The sequence below is a fragment of the Macrobrachium nipponense genome, chromosome 26, assembly GCF_015104395.2.
Source record: "Macrobrachium nipponense isolate FS-2020 chromosome 26, ASM1510439v2, whole genome shotgun sequence".
Classification (NCBI taxonomy): domain Eukaryota; kingdom Metazoa; phylum Arthropoda; class Malacostraca; order Decapoda; family Palaemonidae; genus Macrobrachium; species Macrobrachium nipponense.
In genome coordinates this window covers 4,063,608-4,081,107 of record NC_087215.1, presented here as the reverse complement: position 1 = coordinate 4,081,107, position 17,500 = coordinate 4,063,608, and positions in this window count along the sequence as shown.

The following is a 17,500-nucleotide window of genomic DNA, read 5'->3' as shown; positions in this document are numbered from 1 at the left end:
CTCTCTCTCTCTCTCTCTCTCTCTCTCTCTCTCTCTCTCTCTCTCTTTGCCTCGCCATAATTGATATTAACGAAATGTAAAATGGTCACTCGTAACTTGTAGATTTCAGATTGATATTTCTTAGAGTTTATTTAGTGTTTAGTGTTTTTGTGGAATTTTTGTGGAATCTGAATAAACATTTTACAAGTGTGTGTAACAGCGCCTGTTTTTGTGAATTGGTGAATTTTTTGAAGAAAGAAGTTGGTATACCAAGAAGGTAAAGTGTGTTATATTTTTATTAGTTGCAACTAATAACTTATGGTTACGAAGGTTTGGTAAAAACTAATAACTAATATCTAATGGTTATGATGGTTTGGTAAGAAACTAATAACTATTAGTTATTAGAGAACTAATAACTAATAGTTACAATGGTTTAGTGAAATTTCCATATTTACACATTGCAAATTTTTGTGTTTTGTGTTTGTTTCATTTGAAGTGCATTTATCCATTTTCTTGTTGAAGTGTTTATTTTGTGCATTTATTCATTTTCTTATTGAAGTGTGTGTTTTATTTTATATTCTGTGTGATTAATACTTTTTGCAATATTGGTATTTTCCACATTTTTCTGTGTTTTCATTTGCATTCACAATTTAGTTAACTTAGTTATTTTCATTACTTAATTGTTGCACATTTAATTGAATTTAACACTTGTGAATTAATTTGCATTTACTTAGAATTCTTTTCAAGTTTTATCCTTATTTAGCACTTGTGAATTAATTTCCAAATTTCAATTATTGCCTAACACTTTTGAATTTTGATTGAATTAATTTTCTTGAATTTTGTGATAAATTAATTTTGATTTAATTTTACTTAATTTAATTCAAGAATTAATTAAACTTTACTTTGTTTTCAAGTAACAGTAATATCCCCGATATTGTGAATTTCACTTTTAAATTTTGAGTTTAATAATAAATATTTGTATTTAAAAATTTTTATAAGTGTTTATTTTCACACCAGCATATAATTATATTTATATCAGGTAGAAACATAAAGTGGTAATTGATCTGTTTTCCTTCAATTAACTTGAAGTGACTTAGAACCAGGCAAGTACATAGACTTCTGAAATCAGGGAAATACTTAGACTTTTAAAGTTGTTGATGGAGTGATGCCCTTTGATTAATTCAATTACTCACAAGATTACTTCACACCTGTTTTTGATGAACTTAGTCTGATTTCTGCAATACTGGTAAGTGTTAAGGAATCACTGTCGCCTTTAGAGTATCAGTCGTTTAATACCTGTGATGAGGTTTCGGGTGTCTGGTAAGTGTAGTAACCAGATACTTGGCACTTGTCACAATATATATATATATATATATATATATATATATATATATATATATATATATATATATATATATATATATATATATATATACATACACATGTATACTGACATGACTGTGAAAACAGAATTGTTTAATGAAAGGAGCCCACAAAAACGTCAAAATGTAGAAATAAATACTGTATTACAGAGACAAAATGTGCCCTCCTCAGGTAAGGAGTGAAAAAGAAAAGAAAAGTTACAGAAAAAGTGATATTTATGCTAAGAGGTCACAGGTCAGCCGTTAAGTGACCTCAGTTGACAATGTCTATTCAATCTTCTTAATGGTTGGTTTGAAGATGTTATCTATACTATCTGAATCCCACGCATATGTATAGTGATTGTATATATATATATATATATATATATATATATATATATATATATATATATATATATATATATATTTATGTATATATATATATGTATACATATAGCAAATAAAAAAAACAATTTTATCCCATTCATCTAAATAAAGAAAACCTCGATACTAAATATAAAAAAATCTGGTCTCTCATTAAGAAAAAACGCATTAGCAAATGGAAAAAAGCTATTTTATCATATTCCTCCAAATACGAAAAAAACTTCTTTTTATCCCAATAAGAAAAAACCCATTAACAAATAAAAAAAAGACTATTTTATTAATTTCATCCATAAGAAAAAAAAAACTTATCTCCTTTGAATCCAATTAAGAGAAAACCCATTAGTAAATAAAATTTTTTTTTTTTTATCACATTCATCCAAATAAGAAAAACCTTATCTCATTTTTATTCCAATAAGAGACCCTTCGTAAATAAAATTTTTTTTTTTTTTTATCAAACATTCAATAAAAACAAATAAGAAAAACCATTATCTCTATCATCAATAAGAAAAAAGATCATGAGCAAATGTAAAAACTTTTAACCATTTCACATAATCATGAAAAATCTCCAACTATAATAAAAAAAAATAAAAATAAAAAAAAAAGTCAGCAAAAATTGTTAACCTTTTTATCCAAATAAAAAAGAAAACACTTTTTTATCCCAATAAGAAAAAAAACTCATTTAAAATAAAAAAAAAAAAACTATTTGACTTTCTTTTCATCCAACAAGAAAAAAACTCGATTCTAACTGCAAAAAACCTTTTTTCTTTCATCCAATAAAAAAAAAACTCGACCAAGTCGTTTACCTTCCATCAGGCCCACAAAAGCGTTTGCCAATAAGTGGGTCCATTGAGAGAGTGATTGGGGGGTTGGGGTTGGGGGGGGGGGGGGGGGGGGGGGGGGGGGGGGGGGGGGGGGGGTTGGGAGGGGGGGTTGTTGGGGGGGGGTTGAGGGGGGGTTGGGGGGGGGGCGCATCAAGTGAGCCCCTCGAGTTGACAGCTCTCCAATCCTTTCCGTCCCGAAATGAGGTAGTCATCACTTATGATTTAGCTCGCTCTCTCTCTCTCTCTCTCTCTCTCTCTCTCTCTCTCTCTCATATGTTTATATGCATATATATATATATATATATATATATATATATATATATATATATATATATATATATATATATCTATATATTATATATGTATATATATATATATATGATATATATATATAATATATATATAGTATATATATATATATATATATATATATATATATATATATATATATATATATAATAGTAATACTACTACCACAGAGACCCAATGTGCTGTGCAACAACAAGTGGAAAGAGAAATAGAAAAGCATTCGAAAATAGTCAGTGCAAGGCATAGCAAAAAGCTTCTGATATTAAACGGTGGACCAGTGAGAAACGAAGAGAAAAAAGCCGGGTATATTAACCTATCAGGAATAGAGTTAAATGAACACCAAAAGCAGTTACTAAATCTAGGCTTGAACTGCCATTACATACGAAAACCACACCCTGAATCCAAGAGGATTAATACAGAAGTGTTAATCGATAAACTACTGCGACTGAAAGAAGAACGCAAAATCGAACTTAAACAGAGTGCATCGCCTGAATTACTGGGTGAGGCCAATAGAACACGTGGTAGCTACATTAGTCGCATAGTCAGTCCACAGCTAAAGAAAGCGGCAAAAGAATTGAGGGAAAACGAAACCATAATAATACGCAAAGGAGAGATAAAACCGCAGTGTACGTCATAATGAACAGAGATGAATACGACAGGATGGTATACTAAGTGATACGAATAAGTTTCAGCCACTTAAAAAAGACCCGACAAATGACCTAAAAAAGAAGATGATGAGACTAACAGAAAAAGCGAACAAAGAACAGAGAACAGTAAGCTTTCCAAAAATCATCGGAGACTTCGCACCCGGATACTGCTACGGCACAGTCAGATCCACAAACAGGGAAACCCATTACGGCCCATTATATCCCAAATGACATCCCCCATGTATAAAGTGGCTAAGAAATTGAACGAAATTATAACGCCGTACATTCCCTCAACGTTCTCGCTAAAATCATCGACGGAATTCATCGATCTACTGCAAGACACACACCCGACGAAGACATAGCATCTCTGGACGTCGAAAGTTTATTTACTAACGTACCAGTGGATGAAACAATACAAATCATCATGAACAAGATATACCGGTCTGAAAAACCACCATTACCGATACCCGAAAAGATCTTAAAAGAGATGCTAGAAGCATGTACAAAGGAAGTCCCATTCCTCTCACATAGGGGCGAAATATATCGGCAAAAGGACGGCGTAGCAATGGGTTCCCCCTTGGGGTTCTTTTTGCAAACGCATACATGGCACACACAGAAGAGGTCACTTTTGAAGAAACCCACCCAAAACCCAGAATCTATGGGAGATATATTTGATGATATCTTTATCACAACAAAGGGCGAAAAATGACATAGATGAATTAGTGAATAAACTCCGAGCAAATTCTACATTGAATTTTACGGTAGAAAAAAGTAATGAGAAAATGCTCCCCTTCTTGGACGTACTTGTGACCCAGAAAAACAACAAATACAATGCCACCGTATACACTAAAAAGACAGATGCTGGGAGATGCTTAAATGCTAGAGGAGAATGCCCTGATGCTATAAACGGTCTGTGGTAAATGCATACATAAAACGTGCCTTAACACACTGTTCGACGTGGAAAGCGACGAACGAAGAAATTAACAGAGTTCAACAGCTGCTCACAAATAACGGCTACCCAGATGACATGATCCAGCAAGTTGTCAAAAAGAGATTAGAGGCTTTCCAAAACCCACCCGAGGGACAACACACAAGACAAAGACAAAGAAATAGTGATATACCATCAGATATCATACAACAAACACCACGAAGACGAAAGGAAAGCCCTCCTGGTTATACTGCGAAGAGGAACCACCCCCTAGCACCATATAACAAAATAACAGCAAGAATTTACTGCAAGCCAAATCTTACGGCCTCACTGGTAATGAAAAATAGTACGGCTCCAACTTGACGGAGAAAGAGGTGAATCTGATATAGTTTACAAGTTTGTCTGTGCTGACGAGCAATGTCAGTCCCCCCCAAAAATGCTATATCGGACACACAACAACTACACTCAAGCGTCGCATGCAGGCCCACAGAAACCAAGGTGCTATTCACCAAGATATATAGAATAAGGGAGAGAGGTACAGTCACTTTGTCGCGGGGGTAGTTGTGGGGATTTCCGTGACAGGCCTGGGAGGCCAGGGTGGGAGCGGTCAAGGCAAGTATACTACCTGGGAAACTTAAGTACCTTGGGTCGAAGAGATTAGGCCTGTAAGATGTCCTTTTCACTGTCATCTTGTATACGTTGGTGTTCTTTTGAATTCATATAGGTCACTGTACTACACATACAAAATCGTGGATTGATAATGTTTGGCTCGCTAATATATGATAGAAACCTTAAATTAATATGCTTGACAGGACTTAAAAAAATATTCAATTAGCATTTAACCTGGCATTTATTTACAAAGGCTTATGGTATAATTTTACAATACATTATTTAATAAACTAACATATATCGATAGATAACACATAACAGTATCTCGCTTCATAATGGAAATGAAAAAAATACTCAGTAAAAGTGAAAAAAACAACAATTTTTAAAATTTTCATTGCATTATTTAGTTAATTTATGCATCTTTTCTTTTTTGCCCACTTGATAAAATTTGGGCATTCAGAGCTCTCATCCTAAAAAAACATCCGTTTATCTGACAAAAAACAATATTACTTTAAAAGGCAAGGATAAACAATTTTCAATATGGCGTGCCAAGTCGCATAATACTCCATTGCCTGGTCTCAGTGTATTTTCTCCATTGTATGTTTGAAACATTTTTTCCGTTACCTTTAATTTTTCAAATAACTCAGTACTTGGTTCCGTTAATTTATCATCATGTCGCTCTACTGCACTAATCCAGGTACCTTCCACTATTTTAAGTTTACATCCTAAGAACTGATAATCTGGAAATTTAAATGCCACATAACCTCCAACATATCGAAGGCCCTCTTCGTCTGCAACATTCTCTAAAGTTATTTCATCAAATTCATTTTCAAAGTTTCTGAATCTCTTCTGGGATCTTCTTCATCTTCAGTAGAGGCAAACACCATTGCAGAAATCATAAGCTCTCTTTCAAGATAGGTTTCATTTGAATCATTATTTTCACAACTTTTTCTCTTTGACTGAACATTCCTTTCCGACATATTTGAAGAATCGCAAACCCTTCCATTGAGTTACAATTTTTTTTCCAGTTTATAGAGTTTATTTTGCCAAGTAAATATGACCTTATTCTGTGTTTGACTTCATCTGGCGTAGATGATCATAAGTTGCACCCATTTGTCTAAGACAGCCAAACATGTTTTCCAGTCCTCTTGGTTAAGTCATGGAGGTAATTATGTATGATACATCGTATTTACTTTATACATATGCAACCTTGGCAAGGATTTGCATGACAACAAATAAGTCCCTTTTGGAACTGGTAGATCTTATTACTTTTGCAAAACTCGTATTGTTTCAGCAGTACACTTCATATTGGCAAGGATTTTATTCTGTTCCGTCAGTTGCATCCCATAAGTATTTATAGATTTCTTTCTGTCATAAGGTACCCTTGAATTGAACACAAACAAACCAGGAGTCGGCAAGCTTTATAAAGTCCCTTGTACTTTCCCAGGACATGCTCGTCAAAAGTCCCTGACTTCCATAAAAATCTAAAGCTTTAGATGATGTTTCCGAAAGAAGCTGCACTGCTTTCCTCACATTCATACGTCTGAATTTCATTGCTGGGGCTCACGATCCAAGAAGTTCCTGCTGCAGGTCTCTTTTATATGCATTTTCTTCAAAAATGTTTTACTGCATATGCGATGAGCAGTAGGGTTAAAGTAGTCCTTTCTATTACAACGATGAAACCATTTCCGTCTTGTTTCCTCATCACGAGGGATCGGAAAAACAAAAAGGATACCGCCTCTTTTTTTCTACTATTTGAATAACAACCAAACACGGCGCAGTTGTTTGGCATTATTTAAATAATAATTTAGAATATATAAAAAAAATCAAAACTATGGTTGTATTCGAAGAATGTAAAACTAAATCGATACAGAGATGACTGAAGTGACCTGTGATATACATTTGAATGAAACGGTAGCTGAGTGACTTCTCGCCCTGACCTGGCCTCCAGGTGATGCGGCTCTTGGGGGGATAAGCCGCAACCCCCCACAAATGTCTACCTGACCACCCATTCTATATACCTTCCTATTCACCAGCACTTTGTGGATACCCACAATAAAAAACCATCCTTGCAAGAACTTCTCACAACACCAAAATAATCCACAAGGAAGGCAACTACAATCGTTTATTGATATCAGAAGCCGTCAGCATCGCCACGCAACGCCCAAACCTTAACATCCAACGCGACGCAGACCAATCTTTGCCCTCGTGTAGGAGGGCAAGCCCTTCAGCCGCGTGGAACAAGACCACTACCACACGCGGACAGGAGCACACACTGACATTTTGTTAATTAAACATATATGTAATTAATATATATTTATGTAAATTTGTATATATAACTAACTTACTTTCAACTTTTGATATAATTTCTGTTAACATATTTATTTATTTGTCTTATTTTATGTTTCACTATAGTCTTTTGTAAATATTTAAACTAGGTATCTGGCAATTGTACTACCTTTCCGTCCTCATGACGTCACAAAACCCATGTAGGCTCATATTTGTATATTTACGGGGTGCTCTGTGAGCAAGAGCCCGTGCTGACACAAGGTCAGCTAAATCAAAAACAACAACAACAATATTTGTATCAGTACGCTTGATACGTCAATACGTATAGGTTGACGAAACAGCTGTCGCGTTTTTTGTAAAAATACTGGAGTAAAATGAAAGAACCCCATTATGTGTCCATTAGTAACCTGAACAATGAAGTGAAGAAAATAATTAGAAAAATATGAATCAATTTCAAAAAAGCTGGTAAACAGTGAAAAAGCCATTCTATTCAATGAATGTTGTATCCGTGAAAAATTGTAGCCCTATTAAGTATAATATATATATATATATATATATATATATATATATATATATATATATATATATATATATATATATATTATATATATATATATATATATATATATATATTCTCCTATATAAATATATCCAGCTTGAATGAGGTCCTGTTAGTAAATGTATTAATAATGCTGAGAACAATTGTGAAGTGATAAAGTTAGCATATGTATATATACTCTTATGTACGTATGTGTAAATACGTAAACATATAAAACACTGTTAACTAGTAGTATTTCCCCTTAACTTGATTAACGGCTTAGATTATCAACAGTGAAATAAAAAAAAAACAAAAAAACTCAACCGTTAGGTTTTTCAATTCCTGTAATGGCCGTCTGTCTGTTTTCGATATATTTCGTGAACGCTATTATCAGCTCGTTTTGCGATTAGTCTGGAAATTATTGTTGGGGGGGGGGGGGGGGGGGGGGGGGGGGGGGGGACTCAAAAGGGGCAGAGTGAAAGATAATACGATATATCTAGAAACAATGGATTGGCGAATAATAATAATAGTCTCCATTTGTTGAGATACATTCTGCTTGCGTGACTGTGTGTATAGAATAGAGGAGATTCTGAAATAGTGGGATTTTTTATATATATGTAAGGGTGTGTATAGTATAACATATATATATATATATATATATAGATATATATATATATATACTATATATATATATATATATATATATAGAAATATATACATATATATATATATATATATATATATATATGAATATATATATATATATATATAGTATAATATATATATATATATATATATATATGTGTGTGTGTGTATGTATATATTTCATATATATGTATAAATATATATATATATATATATATAATATATATATATACATATATATATATATATATATATATATATATATATATATGAATATGTATGTATATATGTATATTGAGAAGAAGTGCCAATTATATGGTTACTACACGTACCATTCATTAATTGTTACCTCACAACAGCCAGACACCCGAACCCTCATACTCTAAAGGCAACAGTGATCCCTTAAACAGCTTAATAGTATTGCAGAAAATCAGAATAAGTTCATCAAAACAGGTGTGAGGTAATCTTGTAAGTAATTAAATTAATCAAAGGGCATCACTCCATCAACAACTTTAAAAGTCTAAGTATTTCCTTGATTTCAGAAGTCTTAAGTACTTCCCTGGTTCTAACTCACTTCAAGTAAATTGAAGGAAAACAGATCAATTACCCCTCTATGTTTCTACCTAAGCAAATCCTATAGATATACTGTTTAAAGAAACACTTATAAAAAATTTTAAAAGCAAAAATTTATTATTAAACTCAAAATTTATAAGTGAAATTCACAATATCAGGGAAAATTACTGTTACTTGAAAACAAAGTAAAGTTTAATTAATTCTTGAATTAAGTATAATTAAATCAAAATTAATTTATAACAAAATTCAAGAAAATTAATTCAATCAGAATTCAAAAGAGTTAGGTAATATCTAAAATTTGGAAATTAATTCACAAGTGCTAAACAACAATAAAACTTGAAAAGAATTCTAAATAAATGCTAATTAATTCACAAGTGTTAAATTCAATTAAATGTGCAACAATTAAGTAATGAAAATAACTAAGTTAATTAAAATGTGAATGCAAATGAAAACAAAGAAAAATGTGGAAAATATCAAAATTGTAAAAAAGCACCAATCACACAGAATATAAAATAAAAACACAGGCTTCAATAAGAAAAATGAATAAATGCACAAACAAAAAATCACTTCAAATGAAACAAAACACAAAAATTTGCTCTGTGTAAAAATGTAAATTTCACCAAACCATTGTTACTATTAGTTATTAGTTGCAACTAATAGAAATATAACTCACTTTACCTTGATATACCAATTTCTTTCTTTCTGCTGCAGCTTGCTAAAAAAATTCACCAGTTCACAGTATTTCACAAAATTAGGCGTTGTTACACTTGTACAATGTCTGTTCAAATTCCACAAAAAACACTAAATAATACTAAATAACTCTTAAGAAATCAAATCTGAAATCTACAAGTTACGGGTGACCAATGTCTAAGTATAAATCTTTACGTTACTTCAATATCAATTATGGCGAAGGAGAGAGAGAGAGAGAGAGAGAGAGAGAGAGAGAGAGGGAGCGGGAGAGAGAGAGAGAGAGAGAGAGAGGGGAGGTTTGAACTCTATGCAGTTCTAGGTTACAATGAAAAACTCTTCCTTACGAAAGCTGGACAGTGGTGATGGCACAAAACGTTTTGGGCATGAGGAAGATGATGCAATGGTTCTAGAAACTTCAAACATGACACATATTTACAGAAAAATCGTGAAATCTACACGTGGTTTCGGCAAAGATGTACCCGTATGAAACGAGGTATGGACGAGTCATGTATATAGTATGCTCAACAAAGACATGTATTCGATCGAAGCAAAAGTCCCTATCAGACGTGATGACAGGAATCCAAAGCACAATGGAGATCTCTAATCAAACGTGTTGACAGGTTAGGAAAGCAAAGCAGAAACTTCGGGGTCTCTTATCCCAAGGCGTTGACATAATAAGGAAAAAATTCTAGCTTCAAACTAACAAAGATATTCTCTCTCTCTCTTTACATTCTATGTTATATACTCTTTTACATTATGTTATGCGAAATCTGAACACACATTTTAAACATCCTACAACTCTAACTAGCTAAGGATTCTGAAAGATGTTGCAACACTATATCATTTTATATAGTCAGAGGGGATATATGCATTTTGAAGCAGTAATATATATATATATATATATATATATATATATATATATATATATATATATATATATATATATATATATATATATATATATATATATTACTGCTTTCAAAATGCATATATCCCCTCTGACTGTATAAAAATGATTAGTGTTTTGCAACATCTTTCAGCGATTCCTTGAGCTGGTTAGAGTTGTAGGATGTTTTTAAAATGTGGTTGTTCAGATTTCGCATAACATAATGTAAAAGAGTATAATGTAAAAGAGTATAATGTAAAAGAGTATATATTATATATATATATATATATATATATATATACATATATATATATATATATATATATATATATATATATATATATATATATATATATATATATATATGTATATATATATATATATATAATTTAATCATATTCATAGCTGATAACTTCTTAGTTGAAAATCATATATCTTAAATAAAAAAATTCCTAATTAAGATAATAAAAAACAGATGAAAAATTCTTTCACATTTCTATTTGAAAATCTCATCTCTCCAAAGAAGTAAAATTTCTCTTTCTCTCTCCTCCCTCCTTAGTTACACGAGTTTATTTTCCTCTTCCACGAAAACGCCAAGCACTATGTTGCTTGCTTGCTTTCCAAGCACCATCGTACTCTCTCTCTCTCTCTCTCTCTCTCTCTCTCTCTCTCTCTCTCTCTCTCTCTCTCTCCAAGATTTCCTTTGTACATCACCTCGAGAATGTCTTTGGAAGGCTCTAAGAAAAAAATCAAGAGAGGAAGGAAAGAAAGAAGGCTGGACATCTTTAGGAGCGAAACAGGTTGCCATTTTATCTGTGCTTGTGTGGAGCTAAAAGATAAAAGGAAACGCTGCTTGCTTGTTTGAGAGCTGAGGAACTTCTCAGGAATATTCCTTGTTAAAACGTTGGAAACGTTGATCGTTTAAAGCTAAAGAAAACTTTGCTTGTTTACAAGTGAAAAAAGATGTGGCTTGTTTGTGGTTTAGAGAAAAAAAGGTTGCTTGCTTGAAGTTAAAAATGTTACTTGTTTAGAGGTAAAATAATGTTGCTTGTTCATCGTTCAAAAAGCAAAGACGTTGCTTGCTTAAAGTTAAAAATCTTGCTTGTTTAGAAATAGAGATGTTGCTTGCTTATGGTTTAAAATCATTGCTTGCTAAAATAAAAAACGTTTGCTTATTTAGAAGTAGAAATGGAGTCGCTTGTTTATGGTTTCAAAAGCAAAAACGTTTTTTAGTTTAGAGTTAAAAAAAAGAACGTTGTTTGGAGGTAAAAAGACGTTGCTTGTTTATGTTTTAAAACAAACTAAAACCTTGCTTGCTTAAGTTAAAAATCTTGATTGTTTAGAGGTAAAATGACGTTGCTTCCTTATGATTGAAAAAAACATCGCTTAAAGTTACAAATGCTGCTTGTTTATGGTAAAAAAAATTTTTCTTTGTTTAGAGCTAAAAACGTTATTTCTCTCGAGCAAAAAAAAAAAAATTTTGTTGAACCTTAAGGAATAATCTTGGCTCATAGGGTAAAAAAAAAAATAAAACAAACAAAAAAGGTCTAAGAACGTTGCAAAACTCCTGAAACGTCCCAGAAACGTTGGAGAACGTCCGAGAGACGTTGCAGAATTCGCCTGATAAGCTGCTTACTGCCAGCACCATGAGGGAAGCAGCGAAAATGCGAGTAACTTTTTCTTTTTCTTTTATTTTTTCTTTTCTGTTTTCTTTTCATTTTTTTTCTAATGTTAAGTTTCGTTGTATCCACGTCTTCTTGAAGTGATATCCTTTGTGGTTGTTTCTTTGTGAAGATGGCTTTTGGGACACGGATTTCTCTCTCTCTCTCTCTCTCTCTCTCTCTCTCTCTTCTCTCTCTCTCTCTCTCCTGTTTAGCCACATACGATATATATATATATATTATATATATATATATATATATATATATATATATATATATATATATATATATATATATATATATATTATATATATATATCTATATATATATAACATGCATATATGCATCAATAACAAAATGGAAGTTGAATAGGGACTGGAGTTCGGATATCTCTCTCTCTCTCTCTCTCTCTCTCTCTCTCTCTCTCTCTCTCTCTCTCTTCTTACCCCTTCCTGTTCGGCCGTAAAAGTTATATATTCATCCAATCGTTTGATATTCCAAAATTGCTTTCAGCGACGCTTTTTATTCTATTTTTCTGAAAATGATGAAGCTACTCGTAAAAGAGATTACACGGTCATTTGCATCCCATGCGGGCTAGTACATATCCACCAAATAAACAAAGCTGAGGAAACAAACTATTCGTGTGTGGTTTACCATTTCACAAATGTAGGAATTTAATGTCGTGCGCTCACTGTATCTGCGAACTGTTTGGCATTCCAACCTTGTTTACTGTATTTATACATCTATACCTTCTTTCAACACCGTATGCCTTTATTTTGTCTTTTTTTAAGAAGCGTTTTCTTTCTGTGTTTCCCAGTAACTTTTGTTTGTTACTTTCTAAGGAACAATTTATTACCTTTTTTTAATTTATATTTATTTATCGATTTTTTGTTCATTTACTAATTTATTTATTTATTAATTATTCATTTATTTATTTATTTTATTTTTATTTATTTATTTCCTTTATTTTAATTTATTTATTATTTATTTTTGATAATTTATTGATTTATTTATTTATTATTTATTTATTTATTTATTTATTTTTTTATTATTATTATTTATCTAATTATTTGGAAATTTCAATTTCAAGTAGGCTGGTTTCATTTGAACATGGTACATCTTCAATATATAATAATAATAATAATAATAATAATAATAATAATAATAATAATAATAATAATAATAATAATAATAATAATAATAAAATGACAGAATTCAGCGAAATAATCTTATATATTATCTTTTCTATTTTTTTCTTATTAAAACGATAATGTATAGGATTAAGTTCCCGCTTTCTGGGAATTCTGCCTTTTTATTCAACAGAATTTTGTTTCAAAGAGGGTCTTCTTCCCCCCCAAAAAAAAAACAATAATGATAAAGATGATAAGAAGATAATGATGATGATTATGATGATTATGATGATTATGATACTAATAATGTCCGGCACTTGCACAGAACCAGTACAAAAAAGAGGCATGATCAGTGGCAAAAGCCCTCACCTGGAGCCTGTGCAAGAAAACACCAGCTACCCTGCAGTAATAAGTGGCACGAACACCAACCTGAGGGAGTGATAGAAACAGATCAGGCAAAGATCCTCTGGACTATGGTATCAGAACAGATTGGGTGATACGTGTAAATAGACCAGACGTGACGTTTTAAAAACAAAATCAAGAAGAAAGTATCACTCATTGATGTCGCAATACCATGGGACACCAGAGTTGGAGGGAAAGAAAGGAGAAAAATGGATAAGTATCAAGACTTGAAAACAGAAATATGAAGGATATGGGATATGCCAGTGGAAATTGTACCCATAATCATTGGAATACTAGGCACAATTCCAAGATCGTTGAAAAGGTATCTGGAAAAACTAGAGGCTGAAGTAGCTCCAGGACTCATGCAGAAGAGTGTGATCTTAGAAAACGGCCACATAGTTAGAAAAGTGATGGACTCCTAAGGAGGCAGGATGGCAACCCGGAACCCCACACTATAAATACCTCCCAGTCGAATTGAAGAACTGTGATAGAAAAAAAAAAGATAACATGTAGTTCGAAATTTTAGCTAACAAATTGAACACCCATATAGGACCGTTGAATATGCTTCATAATTCCTACGTGTTTGATTTTGCACATTTTAAATATCTTTAACCCCATGACCCTTAAAAAACTCTCCCAAAACAGACCTACCTCAGCTACTCATGATCACAGCATCCAGCGGACATGAATTTATCGAAAACTGGAGCATTTTGGCACATAATCCCTTCATGCGTTCTGTGCAAATATTTCTTAATTTTTAAAGTCCACAATCTTTGTAAGACACAAATAAATCTATCTCACTAACTTATGATCACAGTATTCAGAGGTCAAGGATTTTATGGCGAACTGAAGCATTTACCTAAAAATGTCATTTTGACTGAATATATATTTCGTTAACTTATTTTCACGTTGGCTGTTTAAATGCATTGCATTGTTTGCTGGTTAAAAAAAATAGAAATAAAAAGCGTGTTTTGCAGTATGCTGTCATCTGCAATTCAGATGGTTTGCATGAACTATGTTCCATATTTATGCACATAAATTCATTCCTTGATTAAAATATATTTACTATTATTCCATGAAGAATTTGACTAGCATCGTTTGTTTTGACGTAGGCTGGGTCATTTAAATTTATTGGGATTTATTTATTTTTAAAATACTGTGTACTTTTTTTTACGTACGAATAAACACAGTCACTCTCCCTACCCCCAAAATATAAAAATAGTAACCCTTCCCTGGCCACCCCCAAAATCCCCCAAAACCCCGGGACGGGGGGAAAAAAAAGGGGGGTAAACTAAAAGTAAACTTTTGTAATTAATCTAACACCACATGTTGCTTGCTTGCTCGCTCGCTCTGCGCAAGACTTTGCAGGAGCTGAGAGCAAACTCCCAAAGCAAATTCGAACCAGCGGATTTCCTGGGAAAAAGATTCATGCAGAAATATTTCAAAACAGGAAAAGCTGTCTTCTTTTTGTAAAGGCAAGCAAGCAAGCAAGCAAGCGGGCTTTTAGGGACAGGAGACATAATTCAAGAGAGTTCCTGGAGATAAATTGAAGGGAAGGAAGTTATAACGACTGGGTAAATGCTTGTTTTTTTTTTCTTTAAAGACGAAAGTTTAGTGTAATATGCTGTTACGAGAAAGACCTGCAGATATCTTAACAGGATAAATCACCTGAGATTATTTGTTATTTTGATGTTTCTGGAATCATTTAATAACTGCCCTTTGATTCTAAAAACGTGAATTATAGTTTCTCTCTCTCTCTCTCTCTCTCTCTCCTCTCTCTCTCTCGCTCTGATAGTAATACCGGATATTAGATGAAACAAATATATATACTTTTATTGCTGTTGATATATTGTTTGAGTAGGTGAGGGTTAAATATATTCTAAGCCTCTCTCTCTCTCTCTCTCTCTCTCTCTCTCTCTCTCTCTCTCTCTCTCTCTCAGATAGTATAATTATTCTGGTTATTGAACGAAGCAGAATGTATATATTTTTTGTTATATTGCTCGTGTCGAGTAGGTGAGGGTTAAATATATTTCTCTCTCTCTCTCTCTCTCTCTCTCTCTCTCTCTCTCTCTAAACTCTCTCTCTCTCTCCACGTAAATTTTCATTTCAAATGCAAAAACGTACATTTAAACAAACACATTATTCCAGATTCATAATCGAAAAGTACAACATTTTGATAAATCACCATTATACGAATGTGAGTCGACCTTTGTAGTAGCATTTAGCCCAACAGAATAACAACCCCCTTTGATCACCATAGACCGACGAATGAGAAATAATTTGCATGAAAAAGAGAGAGTCGAATTCAATTACCAAAATCCCACATAAACATTAGAGATCGATTCTTCCCTTTTGGGGGCTCAGAATGAATTGATTAAAACCGTCCTCCTCTCCATTTGCAATTCTAAGTAAGGCGTTGAATATGCAAAAATGGACAATTGTTTATTCCAAAGTTTGTCGATTTCTAGAGTAGAAGGTTGTTAATGAGGCTGGATTTAAAACTTTTTTTTTTTATATATTTTGGCTCGATTGCAGCCTAAAACCAGGTTGGATGCGGGATTTATGACTGCTGTTAAATTTTTCCATTAAGTGTTAATTTGTTCTCGTGAACAAATTAACACTTAATGGAAATGCACAGATTAATTATGGCGGAATATTGTATTATCTCGTGTTTATTTGAGAGAGAGAGAGAGAGAGAGAGAGAGAGAGAGAGAGAGAGAGAGAGAGAGAGAGAGACGAATATATTCTTTCTAATTATAGCTGCTTGCTTAATGTAATTCTAGTGATATATGTATATGTAACTCGAAGAGAGAGAGAGAGAGAGAGAGAGAGAGACTATATTCTTTCTAATTATAATTGTTCGTACAATGTAATTCTAGTGGTATATTCAACTACAGTGTCTATGCTTTTGAACATAATATGGTCGAAAGCGTTTAATTCCTATACAAGAAATATATATGATTTTAAAACTACAAGAGGAATTTACTTCATTGTGGATTGTATCCCCATTTACTTAGAGATACGACATAGTACCTGGCTTCTGCATATATATATATAGTAAATGTAAAAATGTATATATATATATATATATATATATATATATATATATATAGATATATATATATATATATATCTATAATATATATATATATATATATATATATATATATATAATATCAAAAAGTATACATATATATATATATATATATATATATATATATATATATATATATATATATATATATATACATATATATACACACACACATATAATACCTCCAGTTATGATTGAAAGCACCCTTGACTCACCCCCCTACAAATAGCTGACAGCTGGGGGCGAACCCTTCCAAATAAATAATTAATCATCCCCCATAAAAAGCATGAAAGAATAGAGCAGTAGGGTCCATCCCACCTCCCTTAAAAGAACCCGACGCTTATGAACTCGAACCTGTCAACGCGAATATTTGCAAAGCAAATGACGGTAGGGATGCGCATGATAGACCCCAAGAATTGACATTTTGACATTTTCTATCGTCTGTTACGAGAATAAATATTCTGTCGTCAATTAATTACATTCAGTTTATTCTTAGTATACAAGTTTAGTCACGTATTGATAAAATTATGGTCTATTAATAAAATTCAGTCGTT